The sequence below is a fragment of the Alexandromys fortis genome, unplaced genomic scaffold (genome assembly GCF_014885135.2).
Source record: "Alexandromys fortis isolate MF-2015 unplaced genomic scaffold, M_Fortis_MF-2015_v1.1 scaffold_12, whole genome shotgun sequence".
Taxonomy (NCBI): Eukaryota; Metazoa; Chordata; class Mammalia; order Rodentia; family Cricetidae; genus Alexandromys; species Alexandromys fortis.
This window is the reverse complement of record NW_026067937.1, coordinates 19,526,760-19,550,229: the sequence shown is the minus strand read 5'-3', so window position 1 is coordinate 19,550,229 and position 23,470 is coordinate 19,526,760. Positions and strand designations below refer to the sequence as shown.

The following is a 23,470-nucleotide window of genomic DNA, read 5'->3' as shown; positions in this document are numbered from 1 at the left end:
CCTGCTGTGTAATTCTACAGATGTCCAGAGGTAGCCATCTGGTTCCGCCCACAGTCGGCAAGCTCCTGAGCAGAAGCATGGCAGGGACCTTGTTTGTTTATTTGTTTTTTATATCGTATTGTTTTGGCGAGACCCAGAGTAACGGGCTTCACTGCGGTGTTTGCCGTCACAGGCTGTGCTCACTTCTCCCTGACAACGCTCCCCCTCCCCCTGCCAGCCTCCCCCACCTGAGTGGCCACAGGGTGTTCTCTTCTGCTCCATCACCTGTATTATTCCATCACCCACCCCCAAGGTCTGTTCCTCCCCTCAGGATCCCCTTTCTAGTTTCTGTCCTTTACTGGGTGTCCGAGTATTCTGGAGTGACCCCTCCTGTAATGGCTACTGGATTTCTTTTTCTTTTATGCAAGTAGCAGTAACCCTGTCCTGGATTTTGCTGTTCACTATCTTGAGAACTGAGGTACCAATTTGTTGGGGAGTGGGAAACACTCCAGAAAAGCAATGGATACATAGAGTTGGCCCTCAGCACCTGCAGATTCAACCAACCTCCCACAGATGGAAAATAGTTGAGAGAAAAAAAAAAAAAAAAACAGAATTAAAGCCACAAGAGGAAAAAAATGACAGTTTTTTTTTTTTTTTTAGTTTTTATTTTATTTTGTTTTGTTTTGAGACATGGTTGTCCTGGATGGCCTGGAACTCATAACATAAATTCACAGAAATCTACCTGCCTCTCTCTCTCTCTCTCCCTATTCTGGGATTAAATGCATATGCCCAGCCTATTAAAAATTAAAAATGACATATTTTATAGATTTATTTTTGTTACTCTTTTTTCCCCCCAAGACAGAGTTTCTCTGTGTAACAACCCTGACTGTCCAGGAACTCGCTCTGTAGACCAGGCTGGCCTCAAACTCACAGAGATCCACCTGCCTCTGCCTTCTGAGTGCTGGGATTAAAGGTATACACTACCAGTGCCTGGCTTATTTTGTTATTCTTTATTATATGTGTGCAAGTATGTCTGTGTGTGGGTATGTGTATGTTAGCGTGAGGTATCCTCAGAGCCCAGAAGAGAGCACCAGAACCCCTAGATCTGCAGTTACAGATAGTTGTGAGCCATTGGGCATGGGTGCTGGCAACCAAACTTGGGTCCTCTGCAAGGGAAGTATGTGTTCTTAATGGTAAGCCCTCTCTTTGGTCCCTAAAACAACACTAGAAATATTTATTTATCTATTTTTTTGTTTTCTTGTGAAAGGATTTCTCCATGTTACCCTGACTGTCCTGGAACTCACTCTGTAGACCAGGCTGGCCTCAAACCACCTCCCTCTGCCTCCCGAGTGCTGGGATTAAAGGCGTCCTCAACCGCTCCATTTTGTTTAGTAACGAGTGTTCCCAGACAGCCCATGTCACAGGGAAACTTTTCGTTCCTGCATGTTCTGTCCGCCTCAGTCTGGACACAGCTCTGGTTTGCAATGCTGAGCTCCTCCTCAGCACCATCAACTTTTCCTTCCACCTCCCCCCTCCAAGCTGTTTTCAAATCCCAACTTCCTATTCTGAAATAACTCCAAACTGAATGAAAGTTCTCCATCATAGTGCACGAGTCTCACGTGTTCTCCACCATAGCTCCTCAGCACTAACGCTTCCCCATGCTTGATGGGGCTCTCGCTATTCTTTTACTGTTATTTTTTTTCTTAGTTGTTTGAACAACAGAAACCTTAATTGTGTGTTTCCTATAAACAAGAGCTTTCTCTGATACAACCATAGTGTAATAAGGAAACATATATTGATAAGACGCTGTATTTTTAAATGTAATCTGAAGTCTTTATTAAAAATTAACAAGTTGTCCCAGCAATGTCCTTGACAGCAAAGGAAAGCAATGTTTTCCTGGGCTCCGGATCACGGTCTGTCTGTTAGAGCAGCTACAGGTATGCAGGAAAATGGCTTGGGCAGCCCAGGCTGTAATCCCAGCACTCGGGAGGAGGCGTGAGAACTGAAAGTTAAGATCACAGCTGCACAAGGTGGGAGGCTAGCTGGGGCTGCAGGAGAGACACTAGCTCAAAAAACCTATAACGGAAGGAAAGACAGGGAGAAGAGAGGAAAAGGTGAAAGACCAGAAGTTCGGAGCCCCCATACTGTGCTGCGTGCACCCTTCCACTTCTCCGCCTGCAGATCCCCTGCTCAGCTGCTACACCCTGGACTGATAAGACTTCATTAACCAGCCCAGAGCTGGCAACGTGGCGGTGCCGTCCTCTCCTGTTGTACTTTCTAGGGCTTTTGACACATTTGTAACGACAGCTCCCACTGTGACAGTGCAGAATTCTCCTGTTCCTCAAACACCCTGTGCCCCATGTCCTCATTACTCCCTTTCAGAGTCTGCAAGTCTATTCAAACCAGAGAACCTTAGCAACAGGGAGGAGACCTCAGGCCTGCCTCCTCTGTGTCTCCAGAGCTCACCGTGGCCTGCCAGATTTTTGTTTTTGTTGTTGTTTGCTTTGGTTTGGCCTCCTTTATTCTGACTCAGTTTCCTTATCCTCCTTTTTCTTTCACAGCCAGATTTGAAAGAACACCACTCACTTTCACACGATGTCAGCTCCATTTTGTGTGTGTGTGTGGGGGGGGGTGAGCAATGCCCTGTTTACTAGAGTATTTATGCTCAAGAAGTCAAGAAGTCTTTTAATGATCTGGGGATGTAGCTCAATGGGTCAAGTTTCTGCTTAGCAAGAACAGAGCCCTAGGTTTGATTCTCAGCACAACATAAAACCTGGAGTGGTTGTGCATACCTATAATCTCATTACTTGTGAGGTGGAGCCCGAAGTATAAGTGATCAAGGCCAGCCTTAATTGTCAATATGCACATGACTTTGATCGACAAGTCCTAAAGTTAAGGGAAAGGAGTTGAGGAGGACTTGGTCCTGGGACTCTCTAGGTAGACCAGAAACTCAAATATCCACCTGCCTCTCTCCCGAGTGCTGGGATTAAAGGTGTCCCTTCCACATTCAGCCAAAGTTCTTTTTGTTTTATTTTGTTTCAAGACAGGGGTTCCCTGTGTAGCCTTGACTGTCCTGGAACTCGCTCCGTAGACCAGGGTGGCCTCGAACTCACAGAGACCCACCTGCCTCTACCTCCTGAATGTTGGGATTATGGGCATGTGTGCCACCATGCCCAGCAACCTCAGCCAGAATTCTTTACACAACACCATTTGTAAGCTTCCGGGATAAACTCAGCCTGACACAAGTGAATGGCTGGAGCATAGACCGCTGGGTCTTATCCGCTATAGTATTTAGAGAGACCGCCACCTAAAGCCTGCTAGAGGTGGAGGGACCCTTGAGTGCCACCTCGTCACTCAGCAGAGCTGTGTCAGCAACTCACACCACAGGTTAGTGCTGCTCTTAGCCCGGCTGGAAAACCTTCTGAGTGGGCAGCGATTAATGCAAGCTCAGACCTGGTCACAGAGGTGAGATGCTTCTGTCCCTCCTTCCTGTGCCAGGTAGTTCTTGTCAACTTGACACAAACCGAAACAAATTTGGGGGGAGGAAATCATAAGTGAGAAAATATTCCCATAAGGTTGGCCTGTAGGCAAGTCTATAAGGCATTTGCTTGTTTTTTTTTTTTTTTTTTTTAGTTTATTGAGACAGGGTTTCTCTGTAGCTTTGGAGCCTGTCCTGGCACTAGCTCTGTAGACCAGGCTGGTCTCGAACTCACAGAGATCCGCCTGCCTCTGCCTCCCGAGTGCTGGGATTAAAGGCGGCATTTGCTTGTTTAATGATTGATGTGGGAAGGTCTGTCCACTGTGGGTGGTGCCATCCTGTAGTCGGATTTTTTTTGGGACCACCAGCTCCTCAGTAATGACACAGAGACATTATTAATTATGAAATCTCAGCGATAGTTTAGGCTTTGCCCAGTGGCTGTTTTTTTGCCACAAAGAAAGCAAACTACATATGGAGGTATTTTGGTGCCCATCAACCTTTTTTGATGGTGTCAGGAACAGACATATCTCACTGTCATAAAAAGCCTTATGCTAGCAAAATGTTTTAAATGCTATATTCTGTCACTCTTTGAAGTATTTGAAGATCACCTTTCTATCTAAAATTTATTTCTGTTTGACCTTAAAAACATACCTAACATGACTACAAGTCTGATTTGTATAAGTGACTAATTACTAACCTGCATTTCTTTATTATCTTAAATAATTCATAATAACCTTCAAGGACTAGTAATTTACATTGTTAAAATGAGCTACTTAGGTACAATATATCTTAAGCAAGAGTAGAAATGTATGTACAGTATGTTCTAATAAAAATAACCTTAAATTTGTATCAATATACAAAAATACTTTAAGCAAAATATAAATGTATGTGCTATATAACAAAAATAATCTTAAATTTGTATCAATATACAAAAATACTTTAAGCAAAATATAAATGTATGTGCTGTATAACAAAAATAATCTTAAATTTGTATCAATATACAAAATTCATACCAATGTAAAATATTTAGGGCTAGTAGTTGCTGTTTAGTTTAAAAGTAGATTCCATTATCTACCTTTTGTCCAGTCATTTCTATATCCCTCCTTTTTATTTTCAGAATGAGATCCCTGACTCCAATCTCCTTCACTTAGTTTCCTACTTGACCATGACCAAAACCAACTTGTAACCAATCCCCCTAAATGATGACAAACGTCCATAACCCACTGAACAACCAAAAGCCGTGCACTCTGCCTTTTGGGAATGTGGGCGTTGTGTTCTCTAGACTGTTTCCTGTTGTCAGGAGGGCACTGGAATCTTCGGGGGACCCTGAGAAAATTAGGATAATGGTTAAATCCTGGAGGAGCTAGCTGTTGTCCAAGGCTTATCTGAAGTTCTGGCTAGAACAGTCTGTGAGGCTGAACATCTCAGCCAGCAGTCTTGAAGTTGTTCTGGTTGCAGAACTCTGAGGAAATGTCAAAAGAGGCAGTGCGAGAGGCTGGATCACCTGGGCCACCTGTTTTTATTGGTGTCTGGTCCCCTTGCTGTGAAAAAGCACAACCTTTTAAAGGTAACATCCGTGTCTGCATCAACACACGCATGGAATGTGCTGTGTGTACAAGTCAGTTAAAGATTTTGTTTGTTCTGTGTTTGAGCAGGTAAAAGACATTTGTCAACTTTATAATTCCTTTTGGACTCTATAATCGAACTGTAATATGAATCTCTCCCCATGCCATATGAGAGGATGGCATGCACTAATATGTCATGAGGACTCTGTAGCCAATAGAATTTATCATGTCTCTTCTCGCCTCTGAGCTGTTTCTGTGCAGGGGGATCAGCTTACATGGCACCTGTCCTATAGGCTTTCTTGGCTTCCTCCCCAATGTCTGTAGCCAAGATTCTCAGGAGGACTCCCCTGGTTAAATCTGATCTCTATTAACCTGGATGGACTTCACAGCCTTTCGTTTCTTGTGGAAAAAAAAAACATAACCTCTTCCCCAACATAATATATTTTTTGACTTCCATTTTAAAGTTAAGCCTTCCCTAGAGTATACAGGTTGGTTTAATTCGGCAGTTTCTTCCACAGTCCAGAGTCCTTCAGCTGCTGTTGTCTGTTCATTAGCATTCAAAAGATCATTATTAACAAAGCACCATATAAGGTCCAAACTCCCTGTGTTATACCATTTCCCATCCTTATGTGGCTTATTTTTTTTATTACTTTACTTCTTTATTTAAAGACTTTGTTATTTTTAAACTATTTTTATAACTGCCTATATCCCTTTTCTTTTTTTCTTAAGCCTACAAACATTGTTAAACACACCGTAACCTGTTTAAAGTTTTTTCTGTTTGAACCTGCTCTCCTGCTTATCTATAACTTTCCCGTTTGCACGAGCAAAACCTTAAACTGCCGTGAGGCTTAGCTGTGCGCTGGTGGCTCAAGCCACCAGGGAGCAGCTAGGAGAGGCGTCTCTGTACCATGGCCCACACGAGAGACTAGGGGAGTAGGAAGCCGCATTTGGCTTCGTTTTGTGTGTTTGGAACCCTTTAAGAAAGCTTTTTCCCAGAAAGACAAACATAATATGTACTCACTCGTAAGTGACTTTTAGACATAAAGCAAAGGAAAGTCAACCTACAGTTCACAACCCCAGAGAACCTGGACAGCAAAGAGGACCCTAAGAGAGTCGTACATGGATCTAACCTACATGGGAAGTAGACAAGAGTAACTTGTGAGCGTGGGGTTCATGGGAGAGGTAGAAGGGAGGGAGGGGAGCAGAGAAAAATATGAAGCTCAGTAAAAACAATAAATTAAAAAACCTTTCTCAGCTCTCATGTGGAAATACGTGCCCCCATGGTGGATGCCATTTGTAGTCAGACTTTCTTGTTAAGACCGTTGAGTTCCCAACATGATTAATTATGAAAGGTTGACAGCTAGTTTAGGGTTGTTTCTAACTAGCTCTTATAACTTAAATTAACCCATTTCTATTCATTTAATTTCTGTCGTGGCTTTATTACCCCATCTCCACAGTGCCCATCCTGCTCGCTCTGCGTCTCCTGGCGTCTCCGCCTTCTCCTTCCCAGAGTCCTCTGTGCCTAGAAATCCTGCCTGTTGGCTAGGCACAGCTCCACAGTGCACGAGAAGATTATTCCACAACACCATCCCTGGGTAGGTGGTCCTGGCTCCAGGTCTCTGCCCTGACTCCCACTGGTGATGAGCTGTGACTACAGCATGAGAGGTAAAATACACCTCCCTTCCCAGTGGGATTTGGTCGTGGTGCTTTATCAAAGCAATAGACACCACAAGACACCAGAGGCTTAGGGACACCATGGAAAAGGGGGTGCGAAGAATGAGCGTTAGGACTGGGGGATGGGGAGGGCGCTGTGAAATTCTGCCTTCTCCATAGGACGCAGTCATCACACTCACAAACTAAGTGCACAGGGTCCAGTCAACAAGCTCAGTCAGCCTTCCAGAAGGCAGCATGGAGCACGCTCAGTGGGGAGGGAAAGGACCCAAAGGTGGGAGAGGGACTGTGGGGTGAAGTGGGGGGAGGCATGCTGGGGGAGGCTAGGAGAATGCAATTGGGTTGGATGTAACCAATGTACACATATATGAAATTGTCAAAGAATAAATCAAATATTTTTTTAAGGAAAGGATCTTCAATAAATGAAGTTTTTTAAAAAAAAGAAGCCAATTTTAGGGGCTGGGGAGATGATGGCTCAGCAGTTAAGAGCACTTGATGTTCTTGCAGAGGACCCAGGCTAAATTTCCGGCACCCACGTGGCAGTTCACAACTATCTGTAATTCCAGTTCTAGAGGGTCTGGCTCCTTCTTCTGGCCTCTTTGGGCAGTGGTCATGCACACATGGTATACAAACATACATGCAGGTAAAACTCTCATACACATAAAATAAAAATAATAAATCTTTTTTAAAGATCATTGTAATTATAATTTTGGTATGTTTTATTTCCTCTTGGGGGGTTATCCTTCTCAGGTTTCAATGGGATTTAGTGATACTATATTAGTTAAAACATTGAATGCAATGTTTTATGTAAACTTTAAACAAGGCATGAAATTATTATATGATCTAAAATTAAATTAAAATGTTGCATATATAATAATAAAATAAATCTTTGGGGGATGTTATGGAATTCTTTTTTTCTTTCAGAAAACATTTCATTGTGTAGCCTTGCCTGCCTTAAAACTGACTGCCACAGAGATCGTCTTGCCTCTGTCTCCCCAGTGTTGGAACTTAAGGCCATCGCACCTGGCTGTTGTGGAATTATTTATTTTATTATTTTCAATTATGCATAGGTGTGTGTATTTGCATGTGAGCGCAGGTACTGGAGGAGGCCAGAGGCATTGAATCCCTTGATTTATAGATGGTGTGAGCCTCCTGATGGACCCATCTGGAAGATGGGTAAGCACTCTTAACCACTGAGCCATCTCTCCAGCTGTGTTGTGGAACTCTTGAAGAATAAATGGGATCCTCGGGAATGTGTGGCTATTATACTTCAGTTTATAGAAATTCGCTAGTAACATCGGTCTGGAAACCTGGGCTGACTCAACCCCTCAAAAGAAAGAATAGAAGCCTGTTGTGGTGGCTCATGCCTTTGTTTCCAGCACTTTGGAGGCAGAGGAAGGAGGATCTCTGTGAGTTCAAGGCCAGCTTGGTCTACAAAGTGAGTTCCAGGACAGCCTGGGCTGATACACAGAGAAGCCCTGTCTCAAAACAAAAAGAAAAGAACAGAAAAACACCCAGGCATTTACTCAGCTTCTATCTTTCAGGATTACGTGGGCAGAACGTAATAGGTTCGTGTCTATGCATTTCTCCAATGCATGTATTTAACGTAAATCTTCCCTGCACTGACATGCCCGTGTTGCATATGTGCACGTTGAAATAGCTGCGCTTTACCTTGCTGGAACTTCGCACACAATATGAATGTAAGGGCTTGGTGATTGAATGCTGTCACTCTGGCAGCTTAAGGGACCTCTCTCTTAAGCATCTATTTCTGTGTCCCTCTCCATCCATTATCACTTAATCACCCCCATTATGGAAATGAGGGAGGAGAGGCCCAGAGGGATAAACGCACACACCCCAAAGCATGAAGCTTAACTTCCTGGTGGACCCAGGCCATCCGCCCTCTCCACTGAGCTGCTGCGCCCCTCAGGGTGCCTGGAAATGTCCTACTGCAGCTCAAGGATGGATTGTGTTTGCCTCAACACAACCTTCATCCTCAAAGATGACTTTAATGGGACATAGTTGTGAAAGTCTGAGGGCAGAACTTAAAGCTGCTTGTGACTTGCCCAAAGCCACACACTCTCTTGTCAGGCAGTTACTTGTTGGTCTGAGAACCAAGAGGTCTTCGTGAAATAGTTGAGCAGAAGAGAAGACATCTTCACGGCCTTAAGACGCACAAGTGTGGCAGACGCTGCTTGCTGCTCGAAGTTCCAAGGCTTATCTGGAGTTCGAGAGTTCCGGCAAGATTAAAGGGGTGCATTTCATTCAACTCTCACATCCCAGATAAGGGAGAGTTTCTTTTCTCTTTCTTTTTCTTCAACTGTCTTGCCGAAGCAGAGGCAGCTGTGAGATTAAGATCAGATGTTCTCAAGAAGCTTTAATCTGGCTGGGCTGGGTGCTGAGTCAAAGCGGCTGTGGGACGGAGATTCCCAAGTCTGTGTCACTGGGAACGTGCGCTGAGGCAGGTAGGCTGTCTCTGCTCTGGGTGGGAGCCGCTGGAACCTTGGGCTGATAAACCTAGGAAAGTTGCCCGGGAAGTTTCTGCTTGACTTGTGTCATAGTCATTTGTTTTGCCCAAACAAGTTGATTTATTTAGGTATGTATTGACTTAGCTTGGCTAAACATGCTGATCAAACCTAGTCTGAAGTCAGCAGAAAAGGGCCAGTCGTGGCAACCAAAAAAAAAAAAAAAAAGACGCGTCTGAAGTCAGCTAGCTTGACTAATCACGTGGAGCGGGAGTCCCACAGTCTTCACCCAGACTCTAGCCAATGCCAAACAGGACAACCATGGCAGATGTGTGGACAACACATGGTTTGATCACTTTCTCTGAGGCTGACACACAGCGAGCATTGGTTATGGATCCAAGTCAAGTTAGAATATTGTTATTGTAACAGGGCCCCAGACCTTAGTACAACTGACTCCATGATGGAAGTACCAGTCAGGCTATAAAAACTCAACAGGTAGACAGAACCACCTGCCAGAATGAAAACACAGACTTAATCCATCAAAGCCTATAGTTCTGGAAAAGCCTCTAAAAGTACTAATCTTGACTTTTGGCATTTGTAGTTCCAATTCTGGCTAACTGTTCTTGTTAACTGAAGTATGTCAACCCAGGATGTGATTGTGTGCTTAAAAGTTCACCCCGAGAAAGGGTCAGCGCTGTACTTGGATCCGAATACCCGGTGTAGTTGCTGGCTAACTAACAAAGACTTTCTATTGGCTTAAACCTGTTTCTGCGTAGTTTTCTCTGGTGGATACCCACAACAGTTATCAAGTTTCTATTTTATGGAGAAAAACAAACAAACAAACAAACAAGTCTGTGCTTTGTAAGCCGAGGAGGGCCAGGGCTATATAGCTCAGTGGTCAAGAGATTGCCAAGTGTGCCCAAGGTCCTGGGTTTGGTGTCTAAGATGAGAAAAGGTGGGGAAGGCAGAAGCCAGAGTGAACTCCTGGCATCAACACCTCACATCAGGAGGAAAAATTAAACAAGTTGCTGAAGACCCATGGGAAAAATGCTGAGGGACCTTGAGGGGACGTGTCACTACCTCACATCAGCTAAAGGGGAGCTTCCGGGGGCTCCAGCCCGGGGAAGGGCTGGCTGAGTACAGAAAGCAGGCATGCAGGAAAAGGAACTTGAGCAACCTCTTCTCCCTCCTGCCCTGGGAAGATCACAAGCCATAGACGCTAGGACCAGGGCCTGGCCCCAGGATAACACCAGGGGATCCTAGAGTCCTGCTGGCTGAACACGAGGACCTATGCTTGCTCTCTCTTCCTAGGCAGCAGCCTCCTTCAAAGACTTTCATAGGAAATCCCTGACTGAAGGAGTCCCCCACCCCAGTGGTGCAGGAAGCAGGACTGGCGCCAGTTCCTGCACGGTCCCTAAGGCTTTGCCCTGAGGGTCATCAACTCTGTGGTTTTAATATCACCAAGAGAAAGACTTACATAGGCTGGGCTTTGCCCCTTCCCTAGAACACACAGCACAACTAATTAGTAAAACAGACTGCATGTACCATGTGAAGTCCGGAGGCAAGGCTGTTAGAAGCATTGGTTAGTCAAGCTCGAGTATAGGTAACAAACACTATCACAGAGAATATTAGTAATACAAAGCAGACACTGGAGGATGTGCAAGCTGGGTGTGGTGGTACACTCCCATCACCCCAGTACTTGAGAGGCAGACACAGGAGGATCGTTGCAAGGTGGAGGTTAGCCTGGTTTACACAGTGAGTGCCAGGCTAGCCAGGGCTAACAGCAAAAGGCTGGAACCCAAAAAACCGGCTATTTAAATTTTTTTTAAGGTAGTTGGGGCCATTTTGGACAAAAACTGATAAGTGTGAGGCATTAAAGCATGAGGCCAGAGTGATAGGTCTGGATGGCTTGGCTCCCATGGTCAAGGCCGTGCAAACACCCGCAAAAACTGTGGCACCTCAAGCCTACAACGAGAACGGCTCCCCGTTAAGATGAGATGCAGATGGCATGAACACCCGCAGGCCCTATGAAAAGGTGTCCGATTCCATAGGGGGGGCGGTGTTATAACCTGGCTGAATCGACTCGAGCCTCCGGGCTTCAGCCAAGATCAGGCTGCACCATAGAGGTGTGCTGCACCAAGCAGCGTAGCAGCGTGCTGCACCGTAGCAGCAGTTACGACGAAAAGAAGGAAGAAAAGGAATGAAAAAAGAAAAAGAGGAAGAACTGGAGACCCCAGGCCTCCAGGCGCGGGTGAGCTGAGGGGCTGGCTAAGGCAATGCCATCCCAGGCATGGGCTTAGCACAGGAGACAAGCCGAATTGAATGCCAGCGAACGGAACAACCGAGGCCCTGAAAGCCGCAGTTGGAGGTCCCCCCATCCCTAAAAGCCGTGAAGGGTTGCCGGGAGCTCAACGGTCAATCCCTTAAAAATCTCTTAAAAAAATAAACAAACAAGCAAACCCGAGTAAACTAATGGGTGAAATATGTAATAAAGGTTACAATAGGTGAGAACCGCATTGTTTTCTGTGTACCAGGCATTTACGAGTGTAACCCTGGTTGGCCTAGAACTTGTGGCCATCCTCCTGCCTCAGCTTTTTGAGTACTGCATTAACAGGTGTGTGCCATCACCCCTGGCTTCCACACTCCCTATTCTCATTTCTTGTTTAGACACACTTAATTCTCATGGCACCCATGAGGTGGGGACTCTCCTTTCTGCTGTACAGAAATCGGGGCCCGGAGAGCTTGAGCAAACCCCCGAGGTAGAGTTAGAATGTAAAGGTGGGTCTTCCATTTGGTTACAGCCAGAGCAGGGACGAGTGAGTGAGAGAGAGGAGGAGATGAGCAAGGGGAAGTGTAGATGAGTCAACATCTGGATAAGGGTCCACGATACAGTGGGGGAGGGGGAGGAGGAGGGGATGAGACCTTTCCAGCCGATGCTGATAAAAATCTGAAAAATTAAAGGTGAGAGCTTCCAGACTGACAGGGCTCAGAGCAGCCTAAAGGAGACAGATAAGGAAAACCCAAATCCAGCCCTATGATGCAGTGCAGGGGCCGGGCTGACAGGAAGACTTCCTAGAGTGAGTGAAACCATGGGCTGGATCCAGTACAGCACAAACCGGGTGTGCAGACCCATTCTTATAACCCCAGAACTTAGGAGGTGGACATAGACAATCTTTTGCTACATAAAGAGTTTGATGCTAGCCTGGGCTACAGATTTTGTTGTCCCCCCCCCCCCACCCAAAAAATGTACTAGAAGAACAGCTAGGCCAAAATCCAGAAGAAAGTTTATGCAAAGAGCCCAATTTCCTCAAAGCCAGAGTAGCTTGACAGGACATGCTTGTGGGGGTGGGGGTGAAGAGTGAGGGACTTTGAATGCTGGGATTGATAGGGGGTGGAGTTTGAGACCGAAGAGGTCCTTTGTGCCTTGAGTCTTCCATCCAATCTAACAACCACTGTCCCCTCTGTGGTCCACCTGCTGTGGACGCTCTCCTCTGGTCCGGAAACCAGGCTGCTCTGGGCTGAAACTTTGTTCCCATCACAGACAGAACATGTCTCTCCCCTTTTCCCCCACACAACAATTCCTAATCAGGCTGGGATTCCTGCCCCTTCAGTCCACTTCTGACTTACCCGCCACAAGCTGACTCTGCTGGGTTCTGCTTTGCTGTGCACAACTCGGGCTCAGCTCCATGTCCTGGGCACGTGCTTCCCCGCTGCCCGCAGTCACACCCGGGGCTGCTGAGGAGTGGAGGCCTAGACAGCCAAGGAAGGAAGGAGCAGGTAAGCGAGCTCCCAGCAGAAGTCTCAACAAGAATGAGGAACTTTGGGGAAGGGATGGGCCTGCTAAAAGATGGAGATTCTTGCAGTTCTGGGAGGTCAGAAAGAACAGAGCTTCCGAAGATGACCTGATCACCTGGGAAGGACTCAGGGGAGTGAACTGAGATGTCACCCATCACTCATGTGCCTCTCAGACAAGAAGGGGAAGACCAGCTGAGAACCAGGCACGGTGGAGCAGACCAATCTGTCAGATGTTGCTACTCCACGAGTTAAAAGTGGGCCTGGGGTCTATGTTCCATGAAGCGCTCTGATTTCTGTTGCTTCATTTGACGGACTTCACTTGCCATTTTCTGCGGTATTGTGTTTCCCATATAAAGAAGAGAACATGCTGAGTCACTAGATGATTTTTTTTGTTTGTTTGTTTTTTTGTTTTGCAGAGTTTAAAGATAACTTGGAAAACATATTTAAAAACAAGGCTCTAAGTAGATGATCAAGGGTAAGAGACAGTGGTTTATTTACAGGGAGGAAAAAAACGAATCTGATGGTTTCCTTTAGGCTTGTCTGCTGGAATACACCTCCGTGAAGCTGTGTCCTCTCGTTTCAGGGTGCTCTGCAGCACAGCCTGTACCAGAAGAGCAGGACAGTGCCCGCTTCTACCCTTTGTGTCCTGATAGTGAGGAGCTGGTTTACCAACTGCCTCCAGTCAGTTAGTGCGGTTTCTTTGTTTTGCTTTTAAGAAAATGTGATTTTTGGATGTATGAGTTTTAACTTTTTCTACTTATTTGTATTTTATTTGTGAGAGCTCTGCAGAAGAGGACATCAGATTGGCGATTGTTGTGAGCCACCATGTGGATGCTGGGAACTGAACCCAGGTTCTCTAGAAGAGTAGCCAGTGCTCTTAACCTCTGAGCCATCTCTCCAGCCCAGATATATGGGCTTTCCATATATTTGATGTATGTCAATATATGTTTGGTGGATTGCAGTTCTTGGTCTCAAATTGTTCCTCCCCTCTTCTTTTCTTTCTTTTTCTCCTTCCCTCTCCCCTTCATCCTTTTCTTTGAGACAGGGTCTCTTCCTGTAGCTCAGGATGACTTACTCTCGAGGCAAGCCTTCTTCAGCCTCTCAAGTGCTAGCATCAAGATATGAGCAGCCATGCCTGAGTCTCTCCTTACTCCTTGACAGCCTGGCCAATTTTCACATGCATTTCCCATGGGTATCCGACTCCTTTACGTATATAATTGTTTTTTGAGACAGGGTTCCATGCATCCTAGGCTGGCCTTAACCCCCTATGCAGTTGTGGATGACCTTGTTCTCCTGATCCTCCTGCCTCCATCTCCTCAAAGCATGGTTTACATGTATATGACACTATACTCAGCCTGAATATAGATGAAAATATAATTCAAAACCAAATCTTCCTCTGAAAGACCTTAGTGTCTGTATCACGGTATGTTAAAAAGATAAGAATTTCTCTGAACTTAAAATTACATTCAGGAAACTTGAAGGAACAAGCCCAGTGGAAGTGAAATGAACAGAATCCAGACTACAGAGCCCTCCACTGCCCAAGCCATCTAGTTTTCTTCTATATACACATAACCCTACATTGTGATGTGATTTAAAAAGAATAGTAAAGATTTGTAAACAAAGAAGACTTTTTTATGGTTCTTGAAAATGAACAATATGTTTCTGTGTATAACTGAATTTATTTCATGTACTTTTAAAATGACTTCAAATAATAAATATGCAATAAAATATATTTTTCTGTGTTTTCTTTTCCTAAAGTTTGTTACTGGCATAGGATGCCAACCACAGAGAACCAGAAACTGGACGTGTTGTTATCCTATCTTCTGAAAGACCAGAAAGAAAGCTAAAAGACTCAAAGAATATGCCTTGATAAGGATAGTAAACAGTTATGGTTATATTGGTCAACAATTAGACTAAAAGCCATGGGATGATTTCCTTTTAAAACACAGACATGTTACTAACACTTTGGAACAGTGCCTTTATGTGCAGTGTTTATGATAGAGACAACTGGGTGCAGTAATGGAGGCTAGTGCCAGGGAGGGAGGGAGCTCAGAAGTAAGAAACTCACTTTGCACTCATGAGTAGGCCTTGGGTTCTAACCCCAACACAGAGGAAATGTCAGATCAAGTAAAAAAAATATCAATCGAATCAAATCATTCAGAGGTTTTCAGAATGAAGCTCACACCTATTTCTGTCACAAGTGATAAGGAAATTTAGAAGTGTTGCTGCATTCACTTATTTAGTGTGTGTGCACACATGGGTGTGCATGCCGCGGTGCGTGTACGGAGGTCAGAGGACACAGAGTCGATTCTCTCTTGCCACCATCTGTGTCTTGAGGCTCAGTCTCAGGTTGTTGCGTGTGGCTGTAGGAGCCTTTATCAGTCGAGTCACCTCACTAACTCACAATCAGAGCTTTTACTCTGCTTTCCACGAGTCAGCTTCCCCCAATCCCCTTCAGTCAGTCCTCTGCTGTACCTTCCGCCAGAGCCACTCCCTTGCTGCCTCCTGCCACAAAGCCGCAGTTGAATGCTCTGCTCTCAGCGGCATTTTCTTCAAGTTTTTCTCCCAAGGTGCTGGCTTCTTTTCATATGCTCTTGGTTCTTCTAGTGATGTTTTCAGTGCCACAGCTGATGGCCCAACCACGTCTGGCCACCATGCCCTATTTTAAAATATGTTGAGCCCATTCCCATTTCCCCGGTTTCTCCCACAGTTATTTGCAGTGCCTAAGGCACTGCCTCCCCTCCAGTTGCTGAGCGCTAGTCATGATGGGTGTGGGCAGGCGTGGGCAGCAGAAAGAAAGGTCTGGTGGGAAGCCAGCGGTGGCAAGATATTTTTAAATAGCTTAAGATAACTACCTTAGATTTCTGTGCCCAGAGAAAATATCCTTTAACTAGGCTGAAACCAAACAAAACATATCACATCTTTTCCAAACAAAACCCAAGAGGTTTGGCATGAATAGACCTGCACAGAGGGAAAGAGCCAATAGTGCTACCCGAGTAGGAGAAACTGAAACCCCAGGTGGAAGACTGCAGCTGGGAGAAGGAACGAGCCTACAGAGCGTTGTGCTAAGTGAAATGAGCCAGGCACAGAAAGACAAATAATTCGTGATCTCACTTGTCCATGGAATCAGAAAAACATTACATGTAGGAGGGGGAGTTTTGGGGAGGTAGACTGTTGGTGCCAGGGGCTGGATGGTTTTGGTGGGAAGCATTGAGAGTTATAAGGTTTCAGTTAGTTAGGAGAGGAAGGTTGAAGACACCTATTGTATAAGGTGCTAACTATGGCTTATAGCATTCTATATATCCTAAGTATGTGTGGCAATGGGTATGCTAAATATCTTGATTCCAACAAAAATGTAAAACAAGTGACTAAAGAATTGGTGGTTTGAATAATAAAGCCCCTATAGGTTCATGTATTTGAATACTTAGTCATCAGGGAGCAGTACTGTTTGAAAGAATTAGGAGGTGTGTCACTGGGGGTGGGCTTTAAGGTTTCAAAGGTCCATGCCAGGCCCAGAGTCTCTCTCTTACTGCTGCCTTCTAATCAGGATGTAGAATTATTAGCTACTTCTCCAGCACCATGTCTGTCTGCATTCTCCCTGGTTTCCCACCTTGACGATGACAGACTAAATATCTCAGAACGTAAGCTAACTCCAATGAAATACTTTCTTTTATAAGAGCTGCTGTGGTCATGGTGTCTCTTTACAGCAATAGAACAATGGCCAAGATAGAGTAATAAAAGGGGCTATTTGACTAGTATGCAGGACACCCTGGCTTCAATCTGTAGCATTTGAGACTAAAAGGAAGAAGGAAAAAGAGCTACAGAAGCTCTATGTAATCAATATTGGTCATCTACACTGACAGCGAGAATAATAACCTCTATGGAGTCTGAAGCACACAGAAACACTTTGATTGTGAAGTAACACCAAAAGAAAGAAAATGTCTTGATGTTATCTTCAGGGACTGTCCTGTCCACATAGGGGGCAAAAGCACCAAGTAGCACTGGGCTCTGAGGCTTCCAGGATTGTGTTGTACACATTAGTTAACTGCTGGTAGAGGAGCAAGGTAGGCTCTGTAGTGATCACATGACTGAGAGAGAGAGGTGGGAGTGACGACTTAAAAAAGAGTAGTCAAAGACCAGAGTTACAGAATTAAACAGGATTGCATTAAATATAAATGGAATAACTTGTCTGATTAAAATAGAAAAGTACAAGGGTCAGCAAGACAGCTCCTCAGATAAAGGTGGTTGCTGCCAAGCCTGATGAGTTGAGTTCAATCCCCAGTATCAACATGGAGAAGGACAGAATCAAATCCTGGAAGTGGTTCTCTGACCTCCATGTGTGTTGTGACAAGTGCATGTGTTTCCCTCCAATAAAAATAAATAAAATAAAAAGGGAAAAAATTTAAGTTACCTCTACCCACTTCTAGTCAGCTGTATTTCCTACCATGATAGAGGTGACTAAAATACAGAACTGACTTAAGACACAGCTAAATCTACAAACAAAAACCCAGCCACCCCTGAAACACCACTTCCCCAAAACAGCAACAAAAATAGATGGACTATATACAGGTCATGTCTTAATAAAATATAGATCAAATTAATACCAAAACACATATATACTGCATTGCATAGATGTGGTTTATTTGCAACTTACCTGAATACATAGTTTCAATGTTCCCTCTGTAGCCAGGCTAAGCCACCTGATACATTGTTCCCTCTGTGTGTGTGTGTGGGGGGGCTATTCCACCAGATTCATTGTTTCCTCTGTGTTGGGGCTATTACACTAGATACATTGTTTCCTCTGTGTTAGGGCTATTCCACCAGATACATTGTTTCCTCTGTATTGGGGCTATTCCACTAGATACATTGTTTCCTTTGTGTGGGGGCTATTCCACCAGATACACTGTGTTCCCTCTGTGTCAGGGCTATGCCACCAGATAAGTTGTTCCCTCTGTGTCGGGGCTATGCCACCAGACAAAATGTAACAGGACTTTGGCTAAGGTTAAAGGGAGACAAATATCACCTAGAGAAGAGATCAGCACAGGACTTGAGGTTGATAAAAACAGGCAGAATGTAACACAGGCACAGAAGGAGTGGAGGAGCAAGGACAGACTGATGGATGGCCCAGCTTTTTGCAATGCACTGGCTTCCTGGCCAGCGGATCTTTTATTTGGCTTACCAGGTGACCGTCTGCCCTAGTTTCATGCTGTAGTGAAGGACCCCTTGTCCTCCCCCATACAGCTGCAATGCAGGAAGCTGGAACATGCCTGAGGGCCAACCATACAGGCTCTCAAGGGAACAGAACACCAGGGAGACCAGAGGAAGGAAAGACATTTATTCCTCACAAGACAAAAACCAGGATGGGAGGCTATTTCCCAGTAAGAAGGTGCTCCAGGCCCATTGCCCATCTTTATGTAGCTGAGTACTTGACAAGGGTAGACAGACTATGTGAGTTTGCATTTGCATGTGTACATATGCACGTGCGCGCGCGCGCGCGCACACACACACACACACACACACACACACACACACGGGGGGGGGGGGGGGTTTGTTGAGGGATTCTAAGAAGTAGGAAAGTCCCTAACACTAGATCTTTATGTACTTGTCTGATAAAGCATGCAAACAAAGATAATACATATCCTTGGGCTGGAGAGATGGCTCAGATTTTAAGAGCACTGGTTGCTCTTCCGGAGGTCTTAAGTTCAGTTCCCAGCCACCACATAGTGACTCATAACCATCTGTAATGAGATCTGGTGCCCTCTTCTGGCATGCAGGTATACATGCAGATACAACACTGTATACATAATAAATAAATGTTTAAAAAAGTCTTTTTAAAAAAATACACATCCTTTCCATCCTTTCTTTATCACTCAGGATCTAAAGGATGTGAATGACAGTGAGCACAGGTGTCCTAGAACTTCACCTTAAGGACTGGTTCTGCTACTGATGAGGGCTCTCCTTTAGAAGCTGCTTGGGTACTCTGTAACCTTGGATTTAGAAAGCATGGGGATTAGGTCAGGGCAGGGTTGCCTGTTGGCCATCCAGACAAATGAAGCCTCAATTTGCTTAATCTTTATGTACTCTTCCTCAGTTCACTTCTGCTCCCATTCCTGCTCAGTATCCGTTCCATAAAAACAACCCAGCAGTAACCACTGTACCATAAATATGCTTCCTCGAGAAAGGAGAGAGCAGTTTACATAAGACAATAGCCAAGTGTAGAGCCAAGGCAGGGAGATCGCTGCTTCTGTAGCTGGACTAGGGAGACTGTAGCTCCCTACCTCCTACCCCGTGCTCCACCTGTCTTTGGATCACCCTATAGCTGGTTGGTACTTTTTGCCCTTGGGACCGGCCCTTTGTGTGTCTGGTGCCCGAATCCTCAACAGTCCTCTCTGTGCCGGGTTGACCTTCTCCTGATAACATGGCCATTGTCTGTGGTCCACACTGTAGCACCCACAACGAAGGGCCCCTCGGGTATTTCCACATTGCAGCTTCACTTTTCCCAGCATCTACTGCAAAACAGCACCGATTCCCTTTGGTTGTAAAGGTCAGAAAGCAGATGCCCCCACCTGCCTATTCAGTGGAGGCCCCCCAGTTTCTCAGTGTTGATACTTGGGGGTGGGGAACTGGGATGGAGATGTGCTATGCACCATAAATGTTTAGCAGCCCGCTTGATCTGTCCACACTGGTGCTGGCTGCAACCACACCTCCCAGTTATAAAGAACACTTTCCAGATACTGGGGTGGGAGTTTCTGGGAATAGCACTTCAGACTCATTGCTTAACAGAACGCAATCTTTCTCATACAGTTTCTGAGGTTACAACTCTGAAAATAACATAAAAAAATCATTTGAAGGCAGAGGGGTTGAGTTGGGGTTTCTCTGTGTAGCCCTGGCTGTCCTGCAACTCACTGTGTAGATCAGGTTAGCCTGGAACTCAGCAGTCCACCTACCTCTGCGATTAAAGACTTGCACCACCAGCAGCAGCCATGAACGTGGCTTGAAGCCATTGATCTATGCTGCCTTTCTGTGGCCACCCACTCAGACTATGAGCTCTACTTTCCAGGCATGCTCAGATCACAGTTCGTCTCCCTAGACTGCACTGATCTAGCCCAAGCTGTGCTGTCTTGCATCTGAAATGGGTTCTAACCGCAGCTAACATTCATTGTCCTATATAAGCAGAGTCTGTTTCCTTTCTTCTAAAACTGAATTGGCCTTTTAACTTTGCTTGATCCTGAGAATGTCAAGAATGTGATGCTGGCTCAGCTCCAGGCTTTCTACTGAAGCTCCTGGAAACTGTTGCCACCATGTATGAAGTCCTTACCTTAGTGGACAGAAAGGCCTGACTGGTCCTACAGCCCCCCTCCCCCAAGATACAAAGTATAAAAATGAAGCCATCAGTTAACATTCCAATCAACTAAACTCAGCTCTGAATGCCACAGCACAATGGCCCTGGTCATCACCAGCCAACCTACAGTATGACAAAACAACAGTATTGTTTTAAAGTAATTAGTTTTGGGGGTGTTTGTTACACAGTAATTGACAGCTCCTGTGCCATTTGGCCCACTCTTCGGCTGTCTTTCCATGTAATGCCCAACAAAATTCTATTACAGCACACCAGATAGTGTGGCTCACCACTTCAACTTTGTAAGGACTTACTCCCCTCAAGGCAAAAACCAAAGTTGTCACAAGACCCCACAGTGTGACTCTGGTCCCGTTACTTGCCCTTGCTACTGCTTGCTAACTGCTCTGTTCTATTTGGACTTCAATTCTCAAGACTGCTGAGCCCAGAGCCCTCTTGCTGTCATTCCCTGAACTGGCATTTTGCCTATAGACTCTCTCTCTCTCTCTCTCTCTCTCTCTCTCTCTCTCTCTCTCTCCCTCCCTCGGAGGTTGGCAGCATGGTGGACTCTCTCTGGTTTGCACATGGATACCTTCTTAGCTGTGTTCTTACCCTGTCTGTTTTGGGTGTGCATATAAAACACTTTCTCTTTTTATTAATTAATTAACATTAATAATTTTTTAAAAGAGTTTCTCTGTGTATCCCTGGCTGTCCTGGAATTCAGAGAGCCACCTGCTTCAACCTCCTGAGTTCTGGAATTAAAGGTATGTGCCACCACCACCCGACATAATTAGTTATTATTACCATTATTATTATTATTATTATTTGTTTGTTTTTCGAGACAGGGTTTCTCTGTAGCTTTGGTGCCTGTCCCGGAACTAGCTCTTGTAGACCAGGCTGGTCTCGAACTCACAGAGATCTGCCTGCCTCTGCCTCCCGAGTGCTGGGATTAAAGGCGTGCGCCACCACCGCCCGGCTATTATTATTATTTTAAGACAATGTCCCACTGTGTAGCCCTGGCTAACCTAGAATTTGTTTATGCAGACCATTCTGGTCTCAAACTCTCAGTGTTCTGCCTGCTTCTGCCTCCCCAGAATTGGTATTTGAATGAAAAAAAAAAGAATAAAAAGGAGAGGAAAGGCCATGGCTGCTCCTTGGTGTGGGGGAGGAGAAAGGTTATGGTAGCTGTGTGGGAGAACACAGTCAGGAACATCTGCGGGGATGATCCAGAGAGAACGTGGCCATGCTGAGCTAGGCCATTTGAAGAGAGAAGGGGAAGGGAGAAGGGAGATAGGAGAGTCAGGTGCAGCAGCCAGGAAGGTACAAAAGGGGTGGGTAAGCAAAATGACTGGATTCTATAGGGGAGGACCTCTGGGGGAAGGGTGGCTCAACTCCTGGCTGGAGAGTTCAGGGCAAAGAGCAGGGTATTGGAGCCATACCCTGTGATAGGTAGGTACTGAGGGGTGCTGGGAAAACCTGGCCACCAGATCCTCTTTGATAGGTTAAATAGGCACCACAGCGGTTTGGTGGTGCGTGCCACTATGCTGGATTATTTATTCTTGAACAATGATTTATTTATTTATTATCTATCTGTGTATGCACATGTGCTTGTGGAGGTCAAATGACAACTTTGTGGTGTCAGATCTCTTTTTCCACCACGCGGGTCCTGAAAAGTGAAGTCAAGTCATCAGGCTTAGAGGCAAATGTCTTTACCCTGTAGTTTTGGCTGTCCTGGAACTCGCTCTTTAGACCAGGCTGGCCTCGAACTCACAGAGATCTACCTGCCTCTGCCTCCTGAGTGCTAGGGTTAAAGGCGTGCGCCACCACCGCCCGGCCCTAGACGTGCATAAGTAAGCCACGTTGTGCCGTGCTTAGGTAGACATGCAAATGTCTAAGATTTAAAGTGAGTGCAAAACGACAGCCTACAGAATGGGAAAAAATCTTCACCAACCCCACATTGAACAGAGGTCTGATCTCCAAAATATACAAAGAACTCAAGAAATTGGTCATCAAAAGAACAAATAATCCAATAAAAAATTGTAGTACAGACCTAAACTGAGAACTTTCAATAGAGGAATCTAAAATGGCTGAAAGACACTTAAGGAAATGTTCAACATCCTTAGCCATCAGAGAAATGCAAATCAAAACAACTCTGAGATTCCATCTTACACCTGTAAGAATGGCCAAGATCAAAAATACTGATGACAACTTATGCTGGAGAGGTAGTGGGGAAAAGGGAACACTCCTGCATTGCTGGTAGGAATGCAAGCTGGTACAGCCCCTTTGGATTTCTCAGAAAATTAGGAAACAACTTCCTCAAGATGCAGTAATACCACTTTTGGGTATATACCCAAAGAATGCTCAATTGTACCATAAGGATATGTGCTCAACTATGTTCATAGCAGCATTGTTTGTCATAGCCAGAACCTGGAAACAACCTAAATGCCCCTCAACCAAAGAATGGATAAGGAAAACATGGTACATTTGCCCAATGGAGTACTTGCTACACAGCAGAAAACAAAACAAAACAAAACCAGACATCTTGAAAATTGCAGGCAAATTGATGGATCTAGAAAACATATTGAGTGAGGTAACCCAGACCTAGAAAGACTAATATCACATGTACTCATTCATAAGTGGCTCTTAGACATAAAGCAAAGAAAACCAGCCTACAAATCACAATCCCAGAGAACCCAGACAACAATGAGGACCCTAAGAGAGACATACATGGATCTCATCTACATGGGAAGTAGAAAAAGACAAGATCTCCTGAGTAAATTGGGAGCATGGGGACCATGGGAGAGGGTTGAAGGGGAGAGGCAGGGAGAGGAGCATAGAAAAATGTAGAGCTCAATAAAATCAATAAAAAAATTTAAAAAAAAAGGAGCCGGTGGTGGTGGCGCACGCCTTTAATCCCAGCACTTGGGAGGCAGAGGCAGGCGGATCTCTGGGAGTTCGAGGCCAGCTTGGTCTACAAAAGCTAGTACTGGAACAGGCACCAAAGTTACAGAGAAACCTTGTCTCAAAAAAAAAAAATTTAAAAAAGGAAAGCAAGGGCTCTCTGGATTATGGGGAGAAAAATAATTTTAAAAAATGAATGTTTTCTGTCACTTTAAACAATTAAAAAAAAAAAAACAAACAGGTCTTACTTTGTAGTCCAGACTGGTCTTGAATTTGTAGTGGT

General features: G+C 45.0%; 1 long non-coding RNA gene across 1 annotated transcript; it reads right to left on the bottom strand.

Annotated features, from left to right (window-relative positions):
- Positions 1–1,869: 1,869 nt before the first annotated feature.
- LOC126504516 (uncharacterized) lies at positions 1,870–15,574 on the bottom strand. Its single transcript, XR_007592636.1, has 3 exons — positions 15,426–15,574; positions 12,783–12,905; positions 1,870–2,055 (listed from the first exon to the last, which is right to left on the bottom strand). It is a non-coding gene; the product is annotated as an uncharacterized lncRNA (long non-coding RNA).
- Positions 15,575–23,470: the final 7,896 nt, after the last annotated feature.